The 18,599-nt window shown below is 36.5% G+C and overlaps 1 long non-coding RNA gene across 1 annotated transcript in view; it reads right to left on the minus strand.

Annotated features, from left to right (window-relative positions):
- The window catches only part of LOC116183878 (uncharacterized), a 53,766-nt gene that overhangs the window by 29,484 nt on the left and 5,683 nt on the right, over nucleotides 1-18,599 (minus strand). Inside the window, exon 2 of the long non-coding RNA XR_013340412.1 lies at nucleotides 8,308-8,416. This is a non-coding gene — a long non-coding RNA (uncharacterized LOC116183878). The remainder of the gene's footprint in view (nucleotides 1-8,307; nucleotides 8,417-18,599) is intronic.

An 18,599-nucleotide genomic window follows, 5' to 3' on the forward strand; every position in this document is an offset into this window, starting at 1 on the left:
ACTCCTGTGCTGCTCACTCAGCTTGAGCTCCTGACTGCAGCCAGGAACAGCAAATAACACAGAAACAAAGGCTGCTGCACACTGCAGCCCACCACAGCCTTCTCCTGGGAATTCCGTGTGTGTCCCTGTCCTGTCCCGTCCCCACACGCCCCGTGACAGGCAGCAGGTGGGTAACACTGCCTCTGTCCCTCAGCCCTGCCTACATCAGCTGGGGTAGTCACAGGAAATGTCAGCATGTCAAAAAGCAGCTACAAAAAAAAAAGAATCAAAACCTTTACTTTGTGAAGTGCAATGGGCACCAGTCTCTTTTCCACTCTGGACTCCTTACATATAACATTATGCCACTAACAGACAAAAAAAACCAAAACAACAAACAAACAAACAACCCACACAAAAAGCTTGGTCTCTGAAAACTTCCTAAGGCAAAGAAGATGAAGTGAAGACTGCTATTACTCTATGTAGAAACATGTCTTTTTTAATGTCCTTAATGTCATTTCAGTAGAGACTGTAATCATCTTAAAATCCACCCAACATGTTTCTGAACCACTGCTCTTAGCCTCTGCTTAGCCATATGTAATTCTAACAATCATTTTGCCTTGCTTAAAACTTCAGCATTTTTAGTCCAAGACTTTAGTCCCAAGGTTGGTTCTACTTGATTGTTTTTGTTGCTATCTAAAACAAGTAGCTTTTTCCAGCATAATTAGGAAGGATAAAATAATTTTATCAAACTCTCAAAAGTAAAAATAGCTCTGAAAAAGACAAAGCAAAGAAATCTGTAGGTCTGAAGTCCTGAGGAGTTATGGATGAATAACATACACATAACAGTGTAAACTTAAATCCCATCACAGCATCTTGGTACAGAATTGCAAACCTTTAAATCATCATAGCATGCCTGTGCTGTGACAGGATAAGAACAGTCATTCCAGTTTTGAGCATATTATTTGTCCAGCTAATAACTATTTTCATTTCCTCATTAACAGCACACCTATGTGTATAACTATGTCAAACGCTGCCTGCACAGCTTCTTCTCTAAACAAAACTCTGTTGTCAAATTCAGTTTGCAAAAATACCTACCTGAAAAAGACTCACATCCCCCTGGCACTAAGTGTCACACCATGAAGGACAGGAAAAACACAGAGATGAGATGAAAGGAAGTGTCTTTGAAGAAATAGTTCCTAAAGGTAAAATTGCATGCCTCTCTTTTCCTGAACTTCCTAATCCTAATAAACTTATTGGCAAGTTGCTCTGTGGATGTTCTCAGGCAAGAAGAAGGAAGTTCACCATCAAAGCAAAGTTCTACTTATCTCCAATGTCAAAAGGTTTTCCATACCCAAAAAATACAACTTGAAGGAAGAAATTATTGTTTGGCAATGTTCTAGACATCTTAAAAGAGAGAGGAGCTGCATTACTAAAAGCTTTGTGTATGAAAACTGTCAGAAGTGCTTCTGAATATCTGATTCTAATCAATGGTGGCAGTGATCCCTGCCTGACTTGGTGAATTTTTCAGTTCCTGACATATTAGATCATATTCACAAATATGTCCTGCAACCATGGAACTAAACTGCTGTTTCCAAGAGTCTTTTATGGGGCAAAAATACTACCTGCATATAGATTTTCATATACAGATTGATATTAATGGGACTAACATTTGAATTTTGACATAAACAGACCTATGTAGCTTAATTTATCAGGCCACAGCTACCAAAGAGCAGCAGTCAGCAGTTCACAAGGAGATGGTAAATAATTAAGAATACTTACACATACAGAAAGATGTTTCTTCAGAATATCTTTTCTTGCTAGTGGGATGCCAATGAAATATATGATAAAAGCAGTGTTGAAATTTCAAAATAGCATGTAAGTAAGCACAATAAAATTAAGAAATCAAAACAAACCTAATTGCAATAAGGCCAAATCAAACAATTAATTTTTTAACCTGGAACACAGGCCCTTTCAATTAAGGATCATGCTGCAAGGTGTAGTCTAGTAGCAAGATCATATTTTTTTATTGCAATAGTTTCCTGCTTATTGTTTGAAGGAAGACTGACCTTAGTATTTTGATACAACAGAGGTAATCTCTCATTACCAAAATGCTGTGCTGCCTGTCATAGCAGGAAACTCACTGAAATATTTGTTCAGTATATCAAAAAGCTGTTTGGGTTTTCCCCCTTTTATCTTTAAGTGCACCTCAGACTAGAATTGGGAGTGTTTTGTAATTGGAATATAGACTCTGAGAAGTACTATCCTGAACTGAAGAAAACTGAAAATTTGAAGTACTTGAAGTCAAAAGCAAGTTTTAATAACATATAAATTAAAATACAAGTAAAAACAGGGAATTAAAAAATGGAGGGCAAAGAGTAGTCATGATATGAAATTCAGATGCTGGTTATTCCCATTTACACTTGAAATCTATTAAATACAACACTTTATAGAGGAAAAAAGAAAACACACACCACCATGCCCACATCTACTTGGAGATAGCCAAGGCAAAATAGACTAGGTCTCAGAAAGGGCAGCTATCACATTATTGCAAGCTTCAAAATTCAACAATGACTTTTTTATTAATAATTTCAAACCTTGTCTTAGGTTTTTCATTCAAGAATGAAGAAAAATTAAATTCTGTCTTTCCCTAATGGCATTAGGAACTTTTACTGAAAATTTCTGATTTTGCTGTGTGCCCAGTAAAAAACAAACAAACAAACAAACCCCAAAAATATGTTTAACCTTTTCTTTCATTTCAGTTCACAGCTTCTCTAACAAGGTTACTGGAAGCATTCTAATAGCTGAGCCTATGCCTCTGACATGCAATAATGAAGTATTTTGTTTACTACTTGAACCCAAATAGTTGCATAGAAGAAATCGCAGATCAGCCAAATCTTCTATTTTCTTATATTTAGTTCAGTTTGATTAAATACTCATGAAACTCCTGACTCCTCCAATGGGGCAGCATTGGGTAGATGTAATCTGAAGATTACCACACTGAATTTTACAGGAACTGATAATCACAGTTGTGAGGAATGACTTGGTCTTAATTCTTAAGGAGTTTTTACTTCACTGCAAAAAAATACTATTTGAATTGTGGTTCTCTTTCCCACTTGTTCAAGTGGGAACAAAAAGGTTCTCTTATCCTCTTGTCTCTCTTTCATTTAAAAGAGACTGATAGAACATATAATTAAATATTGACAAGGGAGTAAAAAAAGTAGAATGAAGGGGGGAAGGAAAACACACAGGGCTCAAGAAAAGCAAATTATTTAATGTGAGAAATCTTATTTATATATTTGCTTTGTTGGTGTGCATGGCTTTTGCTTTCCCTGTTAAGCTATCTTTATTGCAACAGATGGGTTTTCTCACTTTCCCCCTTTTGACTGTCCTCCCATCCCCTGGCAGGGGAGGCAGTGAGCTGCTGTGGGGTTTTTAAACCATGAGACCTCTCGGGATCTAACCAAAACCACACTGGTTGCAAAGCCACTGCTCACACTGAAACAAAGCCTAGCTGCCAACAAATAAAACGTGCAGCCTCACACTGCACAAAGAAGAAAAAAGCCCCAGTCTGAATATTAGTATGTGTCTCTCTCTCACACAGTCCTAATTAAATATAATCTTAATAAAGAAAAATTTTTGAATCACAGAATATAGCATTTCAAAAAACAATATTATTGTTTCATATCAAATGCAGTGTCATTGCCTCAAGCAAAAGTAAAATCTATTTCCAATCACAAGTTTAAAGGAAAAGATAATCACTCTGTGTCAGCAACACTTAATTAATTTCTCCTCAATAGCAGCATTTCAAGAAGCTTAAGTGAACTATTTGCTAAAGAATAACAAACTGATACATGGTATCTACTCTTCCTCATGAATTGTACTAACTGTATTAAAAAGGAATAAAAAAAAATCTGGAAACCTTGAAGAATGAGAAAAAAAACCAACAAACCATGGCAAGTAATTTAATAGTCAGCAATTAACCCAGTTTTCAATCTTGTTGAAAACTTAACTGTTTTTCCATTGTGTGTCTGAAATAGTACTACCAAGTATTTTGTTGGTAATAAAAATTCTTTAAAAAGAACCAACAAATATGTTTCTCATATAGGAGTTGCAAGTGAGAGCATATTCTGGACAGTTTACAATGCCAAGAGACCTGAAAGGTGCTGAGGTCTTGCCTTCCTCAGATTCGAGTGTTCGTGTGACAAGTCTCAACAACGGCTCTGGATGAAGCCTTGACTCTGAAGGAGAGTTCTTCATCTTTCATTCTGCCTTCAGAAGTTATTTTCCCTTTATCTAAACCAATTGAAATACCATCAGTACCTTAGAAATTTCTGGGAATAATGCTAGAACATTCTGTAAATAAAAACCAGTTTGCTGTCTGGGACACCGGGGCAGAGTTTGTATCACAGCACTGTCCAACTAAGATAGAAACAAGATCTACACAGGCTCAGGGCTCCCAAATGGTGTCTGAGCATGTAAAATAATTTGTTGTGTCTTGGGATCCTGTTTTCACCCAAAGTCAATATTTAAAAATCTTTTTAGCTTAGAGTGAGAATTTGCTTATCCAGATGAGTTATTTGTATGAGCATTCTCTTAGTTCCCTAGCTGTAAAGGGCAGGAGAAGGATCTACTTCACCTGACTTCTGAGCACTGCCACCTGTGCTGATCATTTCCTGGCAGCTGATCGGTGTCAGACTTTAATTTTGAATAAAATGGATGATCAAACTTGTTGATGCACAGATACCTTTGCTTAGACTAAGGGATCCTACCTTGCTCACCCAAATAAACCTGAAATTTTTGGAAAACAGCACTAAGGTACAGAAAGCCACCTAAGATACAATTTGAAAAAAGAAGTTTTGTTTTGTTTTTCTGTTACTCTGTAACTCTCATTATAATTATTGAGATTACTAAAACTGAAAATCAAGAGACAAACAAGTGGCAAATATGCAAAGTTAAACCCCAATAAAACACTTGCTAGAAACTGAAGTGCAAGAAGATTCAGATCAATCCAAAGTGAATGACAGAAGGAAAGAAAGAAAGAAGGCTCACTGGTCTGCTCCATTTGTACTGACAGCATGAGGCCAAGAAGGTCAGAAAACAGGCAAGAAAAAAACATTTTTCTCTTTCTCTTCCACTCATTTCTTTCCCCTCTACTACACAGGTTCATACTTCATCATCTTCTGAGGTTAACAAAATTTCAGTTTCTGTGTACTTCTAATGAATTTAACATGACATCATCACACCAGAACTCCAACATTTTCTGCTGTAGTGTGCACTTTTCCCAGGAGTGATTCTCAAGGATAGGTCAAACCCACAAGATTTCATCAAGTTCTCTCAGCATAAATGTCAGCATATTATTACTGACCAGGAAAATTTATAGCAAAATAAATATCTCAAGGGTAATTTCTTGTTCTATTAAGCAAGAGAATATTATTTTCAACAAGAAGGCTGATGTGACAAAATACAGTTACAGAACTACAAAATGAATGATATGAAGTCTCCAAAAAGATATTTTAAGAGGTGACCCAACTATCAGTGTTCTTGACATGCCAGAGAAAATTCCAGAGCAAGCATTTGATATTCTATGTTTAAGATTATTGTTTTAATATGATTTATGTTATTATTGACAATTTGAAGCCAATTAGCAATGAATAAAATGAGAAATAAAATTCCATCTTCCTGGTAAAAGAAACTGATTACTTTTGTGTGGGAACCCCAGCCTTGTTTTGGGGCCACATGTGGTGGTGAAATTCCTCCTCCAACCCGTGCTTCCAAAGAAAAACTCCGCAGGCTTAGCTGTTCGGTCTCAAGGCAGTTTATTGCTAGTTATCTAACAGATTATGTTCTTGGACTGCAGCTATTTGATCAGTGGCCTGGGTAGAGGCACACACACACACTGACATCCTCTCTATCTGCTGTCTTCTTCGTCTCTCTCTCCGCCCAGGGTTGCTGCTATCTTTTATAAGATATATTACGTATAACATGTTTACAATTATTCCCCAATACCTACTACCTACGTTGCCAAGTGTTTTTCTACTCTAAACCAATCTGTGAGTGCCAACATCACCAAGAACATGGAGGTAAGGAAGAAGAAGGAAGAAGGATGGGTTCAGCCCACTTTCCTCCATCTTAGAACTTCTGACCCTCATGTACAAAGTGAAAACCCCCCTGTACATGTGCTAAAACCCCCCTGTACAATACTAAAAAAATTTCCCCTCTACTTCGTAACTACTTATACTATACTATCTAACCTTTTGTGATTGCTTGTTCCACCTCCAAAGTTGGTAATTCATTCCATGGCTCAAACTCAAAATCACAGTTGTTTTTCAGCTGTCTGCCAGGGTCTAGAATGCTTCTGACCAAGGCCTGGAACCTCTAAAAATGTCTGAGAGACATTTTGAGTTCCCACACTTTTGTACATTCCTTTCTAGAAAGGATAATGATTTTTGAATTTAAAATTGCAGTACAGAGCATTCTGCAACAAATTGTGGACTACAAGACGTCTCCTAAAAAAATACTTTATCATCAAAATAAAATAAAAGTTTATATTCCTTCCTTATACATGTAAATGAGGCTAATATAAGCCTGGCAGGGAAAAAATTAAAATAAAGTATTATCTTACATGTAATACAGGCTTACCATAAAGATTTTCCATATTGTTTTCCAAATCCCTATCAATATACACAGAAATAAGCATCTTTTGATCATGGTGCTTGTCAGCCATCTGTCTAACTGCCACCTGTTCAACAACAGCTTAAACACAGCCCCATTTCTCAGATGCTTCTACAAAGACCTCAGAAAATGAGAAACTCAGAAAGGAAGCATTGCTCAAACTATTTAAACCAGATTTGATGCTTCAAATTAATGGAAGAGTTTGAGTTGGAAGGCACATCTGAAGGCCTGCAAAGTCCAGCTCCAAAGTGTGATCAGGTCTTGGCCTCAAGGCCTTGCTCAGGCAAGATTTTTACAACTGCAGGGTTGGAGTTTCCACATTCTCTCTGGGCAACCTATTCCAGAGCATGACTTAATTGGCATCTTATTTTAGAGATTAAAAAATTTTAATTACCAACAATTTTCCTTTATTTCTACCTACGCATTTTATAAGTTTCTAGCACTACTGGAAAAGAAAAAGAAAAAGGTGGTGATAAAACTATCATGATGTCATGGATAAGTGTGAAAAGCTTAAGTACACATCAGAACACCCATATTTATTAATTTCATTTCAACATGCTATTATATCAGTGGCCTACACTGATCTTTACCATGCCTTTTACTTGCTTCAAATGTCAGATACTACACTGCAAGGAATTTGGTTTATTTGGTTTGACAGACACTGGAAAAAAACTCAGCAAATGGACAGCTGACTATTTGCAAAGACTAAAAAAGCCTCCCATCTTTCTCTGATTGAAAGTTTCTCTGATGACCAAAGTTTAGGAGGGTAATACAAACAATTTCTCTGACAGTGACCTAGTAAAACATACAAGTCTGCTGTGAGATATTGCTCCCAATAATGTGGTCAGCACACAACTTGAAATGTCCCTTCAGTAACCACATGCCCAGATGCCAAACCAGTTTTTATACTCTGGGTTCTCTTAGAATTGTCCTGCTCAATTAAAAAAAAAAATAAGGACACTAAAGAGGTAAGTTCCTAAAAGTGGGCAGGGCATAAAGCTGGAAGCTGGCAATGACACCAACTTGGGCAGAACAGTGGGTGTCCCATCCCCTGCAGAGTAAAGCACCTTGAAGAGGAAGCAGATATACATTTTTCCTGGTTGCTACAGAGAAGGGTAGAAAAGAAAATGGCCTCATCTCCTGCCCTTAGAAGACTCTGGCATAAAGAGATTATTAGCCCTTAAAATTAAAGGAAGGCATTTGATGTATGGTGGTTCATGTTTTGAAAGTGAGAATATATCTAAGATTCTTATTTCTTTTGAATTGTCCAAAACTAATCACTGCTTTCCAAATTTTGATAGTCACCATCCCTGGATGTGTTTAAAAAAAGACTGGATGTGGCAATCAGTGCCATGGTTTTATTGAGGTGTTGGGGCATGTGTGAGATTCGATGATCTTGAAGGCCTCTTCCAACCTAGTGATTCTGTGATCTTCTAACTGCTTCTGTGCTATTGGTAATGCAAATGGACTGCCAAAGCCCTCATGAACATTCTCAATCTTTTCCCCTGTCTCTTCTTTAAGAGCTTAATATTCTTACTTTATTTTACACTGATTTTTCAAGAGCCTTTAGCTCATTCCCTTGGCAATAGTGCTCACATTTGGCCAACAATCAACATACATTGACACAGAACTGCTTTCAAACCAGAGAGGGCTTACCAGGCTGAAGGAATGGCCATGTGGTTGAATTTCCTGGTTTTCCAGCCAATTTCCATGACTAGAATATTGCAAACTGGTCGCTTCTCCTCCTGCTTACCCTCCTCCATATCTAAGATAAAAGAAGAGCACACATTATTTTCTCCTGATTATAGCAGGACTGTTGTTTCTCTGGGGGTTAAATACTTGGGTGCTTTGAATTCCTTTAGTCAGAAAATGAAAACTTCATTCCTTTAAAGCTTGTGGATATGTTAGATTTTCTGACTATAAACCTGTCAGGTGCAGACTTATCCAGACAGGAGTGACTAAGAAGCTGTTCTTTATTCTCTTCTACATGCTGTATTATTTAGCACAAATAAAAAGACAAGTGACCACACAGTAGGTCTGCAAGCTGAACTAATGTGCTTCACTGCCTCTAATCTCCCCAATTACTTCTGATTTTCAGTCAAGAACCATGACTGATTTTATAACTCAAATAACATTTTATTTTCTTTAGCTCTTATATAACTGTGGTTATTTATTCTTTGCTACTTGAGAGTCATTTTTCAGTAAAATCAAAAGAGCAAACTGAACATATTGCCAGTAATCCAGTGCAAAAAATCATAGCATTCATTTAATGAGAGCTCTGCTATTCATTTGGCAAATGAGAGAGTGGAGTGGCACTGACATTATGTAGAGCAGGGACCAGTCTTAGATGAAGTGGCAAAGAGCAGCTTAATGTAACTCACTGATAAAACTGCCACTGATCTTGCTCCCTATCTGGGATTCCAAGAGAAAATGATGGAAAAGACATTCTGTGCCATTAATGATAACTGAGTAAAATGTGCCAATGAGAGATAATAATACACCTACATGACACAGACCATTAAGCAGCCAGTTACAACAGTCTCAAATAACACAAACAAATGAAAAAAACACTTATGGTCAAACCCTGGTCTTATTATGCTGTTGAATGGTTTTCAGAATGATTAATATGACCTGGAACTTATAATTCAAAAATGTAAACTACTGCCCTGTTTTCCCGAGTTAATAATTATTTAATCCAGCAATGTCAAGATGTGCAGCAGTAACAAGCAGAACTGTGCTGAAGGAAAGGCTTTTGGCTGTAATTCCATGTGTAGAAATAAACAGAAAGACTTTGACCCCAAGAAAAGCTATTGTCAGTGTCTTCTTCAAGGTATGTAAAAAAAATGTGCTTTGAGGTTAAAAGCAAAGATTGAAAATTGAAAAGCATAAGAGTGAGAAATATACATAGCATCCTATTCATCCTCTTCCCACGGCACTGGAGAGGTGTGTGGATATTTTTTTGCTCTGTTTTTGATTTCTTCTCTAAATAACAAGTACACCACACTGTGAAATATGGAGTGCACTTCTCCTTTTTGCACACATAGGACTGATGCAAGATCTGGCTGAAAGAATTAGAGGTACCACTCCCTGGTACTGGTTTTAAAGGTACTAGTTACCTTTCTTATGTCTTTATGGGAACTTCAGATTCAGTCACAGGAAGGGAAAAGACAAAGGGTTCTTGAAAACATCCTTGAAGGCATGTGATGGCCACTTACATATGCAAACCCAAGTGAGAGCTGTGTGCAGCACAATTATTGAATCCTCACGTGTTATACCTTTTATAGAGTCTCAGATGAGAGTGTTGGCAGGAGCACAAGAGCCTTCTGTGAGGACACCGTCCTCCTCCTCCTCCCGCCACCTGCCCTGCCTTGGCCAAAGGACACTGCTGCTCCCTTACACAGGAAAGGTTACAGCTCCTGCCAGTCTCCTTGCAGGTCTGGGAGCATCAGGTCAGTTACCCTGGATTGGTTTCAGCATCCAGAGAAATGAAGGCCATACAAGCTGACACTACCAAAACTATATGGATCTAACAGCTCTGGAATACTGGGGACTGAGGGTCACAAAGACCCGAGCTAATACAGTAACAAAACAATAACAATCCCCTAATTAAATGAAATTATATTCTTCCAAGGATTTTAAACATCACTGAAAATATGTTTAATCTTGCCCTATAATATTTTTAGATTTCTTTTTTGCATAACTCTGTTTATACTAATTAATAGCCAAAAATCTTCTCGCAGCAGACACAATTTATAAACCAAAAGTATGGATAACTAAATGCCCAATTGAAATATTTCCTGCACTGTAATTTAGTGCCACAGTTTTCAAACATAGTTTAATTTCAACACTTAGTATTTTTTCTTGTGAGTAATGATTAAAGGTTTTTATTAGGAAGCCTAGATCTTATTTCATGTCAAAGCAGATCAGGCACTGTAATGCAATGTTGTTTCTTTAAGAAAAGTAAAAAAATTCTAAGCCTTTAAAAAGCACTTTACTGGTTACCTTTTAATTAGGAAAAAAAAAAACTGGAATCAGAGCAATATAAAATTCTGCATTAATTTCTGAATAAGAAAAGTAGTTTTGCAAAAGTATTGAAGCAAGCTAGATTGGTGAATGTCCAGATTCTGGAATAAAGCAACTAGAGAACAAATCTGGTACATGTTTCCTAAAACAAGGAGATAAAATTCAGATATCTTTTACTGTGCAGATCTCTACAAAGCATAACCTACTAGCTTCCCACTTTCCCCTTTTTCAAGTAATCTGTTAAGTGAGAGGCACTAAACAACTGTCTTCTTCCACTGTGATGTCATCTACTTAGCTTGGTTTAGTTCAAGTGCATCTTTATCATTCTACTTAAATTCAGTTGCCCTGGTTTTTTCTCTTGACTTGCTGCATTTTATTTTTTTTGCTTTTTCAGTCTGGTTGTAGATTCTCTTGGGCAAAGACCAGTTGTTAATATGCACAGCTTCTCTCGCTGTAATCAGGACTTTTGGAAGGTTGTTACTAATGTTCTTGGAGAACTAGCACTAACCATGAATAAACAGGAAGCTTACACCTTGGCTATTAGAACACATCCTTTTGTTTTCCTCTTTTTGTGCATCATTCATAGACTAGTGAGAAAATAAAACCTTGGGCATATATACACCATCTAACCCAAAATGGTGTTCAAACATCCTGTCCTTTGATTAAAATGGGTATTTTTTCTTAATGTTGTGTTCATATCACTGCATTCTGCGACAAAAAAAATGAACTCAGCTTGCTTATCTACTTGTCCCTTTCAGGGACACATCTCATTAGGAGCCTTTTCGGTGCAGTGTACCCTTTCACAATCCCTCCAAGAAAATGTAAAAATTATCTGATACTGTAGCTTTTGCACTGTCTCAAAAATCAGTACTAGGATTCCCAATATCACCTGACACGGAAGTAAATCCTTTTATTGTGCCAAGTATTTTATGAATTATTAATTGGTCCATTAGACTTTTGCCTGCAATGGGAATAAATTAGAAAAAAGGACAAAAGTATTTGTAAAGGTGAAACTTCAAGTGGTCCTGTCTGCTAAGCCAAATTCTTAGAGCTGCATTTGTGTTTACAATAAAACCTCTCTGCTAGTTTTAGGTTTGAAAGTTTATGGTATTACCACAATGCATAGTTCAATGAAGGAATTCAAACAGCAAGAGGAAGAAGATGGTACACACATTTTGATGAAGCATAGCTGCAGTGTCTAAAGATATCTCTGCAAAATGCTGTTAATGGCTTACTGAATTGATCTGTTCAATTTGTGCTATTTAATGAAGCAGAGCACCTGACACTTTATCACAAGCTTGTACTGGTTAAAAGTGTTTAGCTAAATGTCTGTATTGCTAATGGTGTTTCCATGCCATATTTCTCTTTGCAGATCTGCAAAAATAATAGTATGGATAAATTCTAGGTATTTCAGACTTTGGAAAGCACACTTTGGGAGCCAAAAGGCAGACTAGTGAAGAAAAGGCTAAGCAGCTTCATAATACAAAGAGTGTGAGTAGCAAATAATTGTGCCATAATTAAAGAAAATAAAACATGTTATCATACTTTTAGGTGGAAAAAGCTGGAAGCTAATCACGGCTTGCTGTAATAGTTCCAGTGCTCTCATGTAGTATAAATCTAGCAAAATAGAAATAAAGACTACAGTTCCAGAAAAACATTTAGGTGTTCAGATGGAGAACATTGCTTTATTCTACTAATCAATTTTTAAAATTTAGATAGACCTTTAGCAGTCTTGTAAAATGCATTTATCAGTTCAGTGTTCACTAGATTGTATTCATCTTTAATAAGATCCATACATTATGTTTATAAAAAGAAAATTAACTTTCTCTGTTCTTGGTGGCAATGAATAAAAAAAATTGTAGGAACAGAACACATTTTGTACAATTAATAATCTGAAGCTGGCATTGGACTGTTGACACAATTAGAAAGATCTCTTAAAAATTCTCAGAAACTTGTTTGCCCAGCTGTATTCTGTGTCCTCTGGAGTTCTAAGCAGTTTAATTTGCAAATGAATCAAGAAAGCCAAGGCCAAAATCACATTTCACTAAACATAACACATTGTGAATCATGTGTTCATCATGTGGGCTGATTCTTGGTTTATTTCTTCTGTATAAAATATACCTTGAGATTTTCTGGTTTAATTTGGACAAACTTTTAATTATTATTAGCAAAATAGACATGGTATAAAAGTTCAAGGTTAGCCTAGTATATGATCCCACTCAAATGGCAAAGAAGTAATTACCTTATCACCATCCAGAGCCAAACAGCACCACAGACTCAATGGCAAAGATAACCTTGGAATTCAAATTTCTGGCCAAAAACTGAGCTAGTTAGGGTCCAGATCTGATCTTGTCCACTGTAATCCTAAACCAATGGATTCAGGTCCAAATTTTGGCACAGTCCTGTTAAACTGCTTCTTCACCAATTGTGTAACAATTCTTGAGCCTCATTAAAAGACTTCTATAGATAAAAATACAGAAAAGAGCAACTTTGTCAGTAATTTAAATGGGAATAAAACCATTACCAAAATACCGGACCTGACGTCTTGTCCATCCAGATGAGAGTAGGATAATCTATTACTGTATGGATGGGAGGTACTTAATACAATGGAACTTCTAATTTTTGTTGAGAGGCTATATACTCTTTTAATATATATAAAATTAAAAGGTTCAGGGAGAAAAAATGCTGAAGTATAGAAGATACAAGATAAAAAGCTACACCAGCAATTTCTAACCACCCTGCATAAACAAAACACAAACTTTTCTAACAACTCCACTGCCCTGCCCTAGTAGATAATATGCAGAGTTAGGAATGATTCTATTAGTCAATTAATTATTCTATCAATTATTATTATAATATCAATTAATGATTCTATTAGGTAGTGTGAACAATAAATTGTATTTGTTAAGAAAGACAGAAATATAACTAGTTTTATCAAAGCCCTCACAAGTATAATTTTCTGGAAAAATTTAGGCTTCTTTTTTCTGCAGCAGGGAAAGAGAACAGAAAATCTTTGACATTCCAATGCAATTTTCAAATTAAAAAAATAAAACCACCTCGTTACTAGATAGGAGAAATATTCATTTGTATTTACAGACATGTTTGCTTTCCTAAATGATCCCCAAATACTAAGTATTACTTTTCATTTACAAAATTGAAAGTCAGGTACAGGGCACTTTTTCCCAAACAGATGGTACAGTACCTGGAGACTGAATTCCCACTAGGTGGTAACAAACACATGCAAGTCACGAGAGTCAATAAGTCTCAAAAAGTAAGGCAACATGCTCCACTTTGTTCAGAAGCAAGTCAGTATGACACTATTACCTGAAAAATGCCCAACTGACTTTAATTTGAAGAAATATTTTGTTACAAATCTTTTCCTGATTTATAATTGCCATAACCCTAACCATGTCTTCTGCTTTCCTTTTAAGCCCCACTTCATCTGTGTGCTGGCTCTCCAGCCCCCCAGATTAAAGCTCTCACTCCTCAATTTCTGTCTCTTGCTGCTGCTGAAAATTCACAGTAGATTCTAATTCCCTTAGCATATGAAAGTGAAGTGTTCCTAAAGTAATAATCCTGTTCATATATTGCTCCGAGCTGGTGAAGCAGTGCTTGCTGTTATTCAAAGGACAGCAACAAAAACAAGGAGCCTGGCTCAGTATATTGGTTTTTTTCTGCACAGGGAATGTACCTAGAATTATTCTGGTTTTCTGAGCTCCCTGTCAGCAGCTTTCATTACAGAGCAAACTTGACAACTCATTGTATTTAAGGAATTTTACTTCAGGATTTCTGCTGTTTTTGGTGTCTGCATAATTTACTCACAGATAAAATTCAGTATTATCTTCATGTTAAAATACATTTTAGCTATTGCATCTAAGAAGTTCTATTTTATATGGTCATCCAGGCCGGTCACAGCCAAGCTGAAAAGATTTTCAGTGGCAACATTCCCTCACCTTTCCAGTTTTCTTTTGTTTCTTTCTTTGTTTGTTTTTGTTTTGTTGGTTTTTTGTGGGTTTTGTGGGTTTTTTTTTGGTTTTCTTTTCTTTTTTTTTGAGGAATTCTAAAATCTTCAGTTTGGAGTAAGAAAAGGACAGGAAAAAGTTATTTCCCTCAACTAGAAAGGGCATCATGCTTAAAACACTAATTCCTGAAATGCTCAGTTCCCAAGATGCCCATCTTGAGGAACTGAAGCACTAGCACAGAATGATACACTGTAAGAGTGGCATTACTTAGCCCAAGTTAAACAGAGAAGTAACCCTATTTCTTCCCTTAAGCACCAAACAAGGGAAAACCACCACTTAATCTTTGGCATTTGCTATTTACCTTGTAAATCATGGCTCAGCAGGGACCCTTGCTGCTTCTCCCCTGTAAATGTAACTTGGCTGGAACAGAATGGGCTCATGGTTGTCTTCTCTCTATAAACCTGGTATAAAAGGACTAAAAAATACTGAATTTTTTATAAATAAAGATCCTGAAGAATATTGACTAAATAAAATGGAATTTAAAAAACACAATAAGTTAAAACACCTTCCCTTTGAAGTAATTGATAAAGTTTTTGCCTTTACATTTCACATGGAGTAGATTTCAGAACTGAAACAAGATATTGGAAACTAATTCAATTGCTCTACCTCTTGTATGAAATATAATAAGAAATATTCAGTTAGTCCTGCTCCTATCAGGGGCACTGTGTAGCTATTTCTTAGCCATTTTGTATGCACCTGTACTCACCAAACCAACATGTATTTTACACTTGACAGCTACTGCCATTCCTAATCCATAATCCCATGCTGTTGCCAAGGGTAGCCAAAGGTCTGTTTTCTCAATGAGCAGCTTTTGCACATTTTTACAGATACCAGTAGCCTTTTTCTCCCACTAGGAATAATAAAAAAAAAAAAAAAAAAAAAGGAAAAAGCGTGCAACAAGCATTGGAAGAGAACTAAGAGAACTACAGAGAAAACAGCAGGCACAGTTTCATTCATGCATATTTTAAATAGTTCAGTTAAAATGTACTAAATAGAGTTTAAATTATTCTCAGTTGTTTCTGTGAAGGTGTGACAACATTTCAAAACCTGGATTCAACTGATGTTGTTTTATGATGTTGTTTTTTTATTCAGGCACCAGATTTTCAACCGAAGTGCGAATGCCAAAACATTACAGCCAAGACCCCAAAAGATATCAACTTAGAAACAGTGCCACAACATATCAACATCATTTTATTGATCATTTTCTCCAGAACTTTTTAAAGGATGCAGCTGAGGAGGCAACCTGACTTGGAGATGAAGCTACAGAGCTGCAGTGATTGAGAAACAGGAAAAAGAAAGTGAAATGTACTGTTTTTCAGAAACATCTTTGACCAATTCATTTTTATATGGCAAACTTTTCAAAATTAATCATGAAGAGCTTATTCTAGGTCTATATTAAGACAAAGATTTTTAGTTGTGTTCAGAGCATGTTTGTTACTATTCTTCAAAAAACTGCAGTTAGTGCTGAAGATAAATTATGTCTAAACAATTACTAAAATATTGAAAAAAGGATGTCATATGTCCTATGGCTCCTATGTCTAGGGGCCATAAACTAACTAGCTAAGCTTTCAGTCAAGTGCACTTCATGCAACTCTAAATCAATTTTAGATTAAACTGGAAATCATCTCCTAAGCATCTTTCTGACCTGTGCCATGCTGAGAGATGTGGCTTGGCAGTGCTGGCAGGTTCCAGTGCAGAGACAGGGACCAGTGGCACTGAGTGCACCAGTGGAACTCTGGCACGAGCTCTCCCTGAGCTACACACAGAGCCCAGCAAGGAGGAGCAGTCAAGGCAGGGTCTGGCAACCCAGCTAGAGAAAGTGCTGCTGCTGGGACCAGACTATGCCTAAACTGCATTGGCAGATTTATTACAATGAATAAAATATTTATTAGCTTTATTTCCCTAACTTATTTCCCATGTTTTAAACCATTGGTCTGTGTTAGGACTCTGGAAGAGATCATTGCAGTTCATCTGAAGAGAGCCTTTCCACTTGCAATACCATGGCAGTCCCCAAATACCCAAGAGAGCATTCTAAAAACTCAGCACAAAGAACCTGCATGTCTTTGAGTCTCTCCTTTAAAATTTGCCATTAGAGAAAATTTCTTTTGAAAAATTCTGGCTTTTGAGCATAAACAATTTAGGACATTCTAGGTAAGCATTCTAGCAAATATTGCAAACCCAGCTTTTATCAAAAAAATGATTGTCACTCTTTATCACTTTGGTACAGCTTGATGCATCTCTTAATTCCCTGACATGTAGAGAAAGTGTAGTTACTAACATGGATGAATCAGTTGCATCAGAAGATACAAAGATATTATTGCAGTATTTAGCATTAACTCAGCTATTGTGCAGTCATTAGGGAGACAATGCCCTTAACAGAATTAGTTCATTTTCACAAGTGCCAGCACATAAAGCAGAGTGCAACTTTTCTTAAGCTCTGCAATAAAATAAGCTGAATTTAGATACAGGATTATTTTCTTCTGGATCTGGCCATTAGGGGCTGTACCTATCATTTAGGTGCTTGTTCTTAGAAATGCTTTAATATTAAGAGATATAAGGGACTTGAAAAATTATTATTATTATTTTATTGATTTACTTTTAAAGACTTTTCAAGAAGTTTCACTAACTGCCTAAAGCAATGAATAGGATAATTTTATTACCATCTCTAACTTATTTTGGTGGGGTTTTTTTATGATATCTTTCTCAAGATAGGACTTCATAGATCACAGAACTTCATAGGACTTCATAGATCTTCAGGAGAAAGTAACATTTGAGATTTTTCTAACTTATCTCTGAAGTATTTTAAGGGTTTTTTTTTCTCCCCTATTTAAATTTATATCCCCTTTCCATTCAAATTCTAAATGGAAAATGGCTACAAAAACATTAAAAATTAATGAAAATGAATTAGTTGTCCTTGCAATTACTTGAGAACACCCCAAGTCAGAAAGTTACATTAAATACTGTAATACAATCAATTTGCATGTAATTTGATTTAATTAAATTAAAGTAATTAAAAATGTTAGCACTTAAGTAAAGAGTGACATATCACAAATTTACTTCTAAGTGCAATAATTACTCTCACTTATAAAACAAGCAGCAGTTCATTTGAGGGTGCCTGCAATTGTAAAGTCAAGACACTGAAAGCAGAAATTCAGCCTTGGATTCTCACCTCTTGCACACAAGGATAACACTTGAGGACTCAATTTCCCTCAGCTCTCTTCTGTTTCCAAGCAGATTATCATTCAGCAAAAATGCTGAACTACTTTATGGTCACACATTTTACCGTGAGAAATCTCAGTAAAAGAGCCAAACATTTTATTTGGAAAGGGCAAGAACCAAGGTCATCTTGATCACAGATGGCAGAAGTTAAGAACTGCAGTACTTGACTAGCACATCAACTACCAATGTGCATCTTTCTAAAATAAAAGCAAATCACCATAGAACCTTTCATTCTGAAGAACCTTCAAAACTTCAATTAAAACCTCGCCTTGAAATAATGGGAAAACAATCTCTTCTCATTTACCCATCCTCTGTTACTGCAAAAGTATATTCATGGACTTAAGCAAGCAACTGATTTTGCACCTGTGCTTATTTAAGTATGACAAATGAGTTATGTGTTTAACTATTACAAATGAGAATAATTTTCCCTCTGGAACAAAAGTTATGGAATTTCTAAGTCCTTTTGTTATAGTTGCATAACTGGATGAGAGAGCAGTGCTTGGGTGCCTACTCAGTTCCCTGATGGTCCAGAAACTCCCCAGCAGTCACCTACACAGGTGGGAACAGACCAGCTGGAGACAAGAGGGAGCAGGATAAATAATTGCTGCAGGGGACTCTGCGGGAGGGACCTCTGATATGTACTCATTATGGTGACTTATACAAAAACCCCCCAACAAATTAGGG

Source organism: Lonchura striata, chromosome 9, assembly GCF_046129695.1.
Source record: "Lonchura striata isolate bLonStr1 chromosome 9, bLonStr1.mat, whole genome shotgun sequence".
Lineage (NCBI taxonomy): Eukaryota > Metazoa > Chordata > Aves > Passeriformes > Estrildidae > Lonchura > Lonchura striata.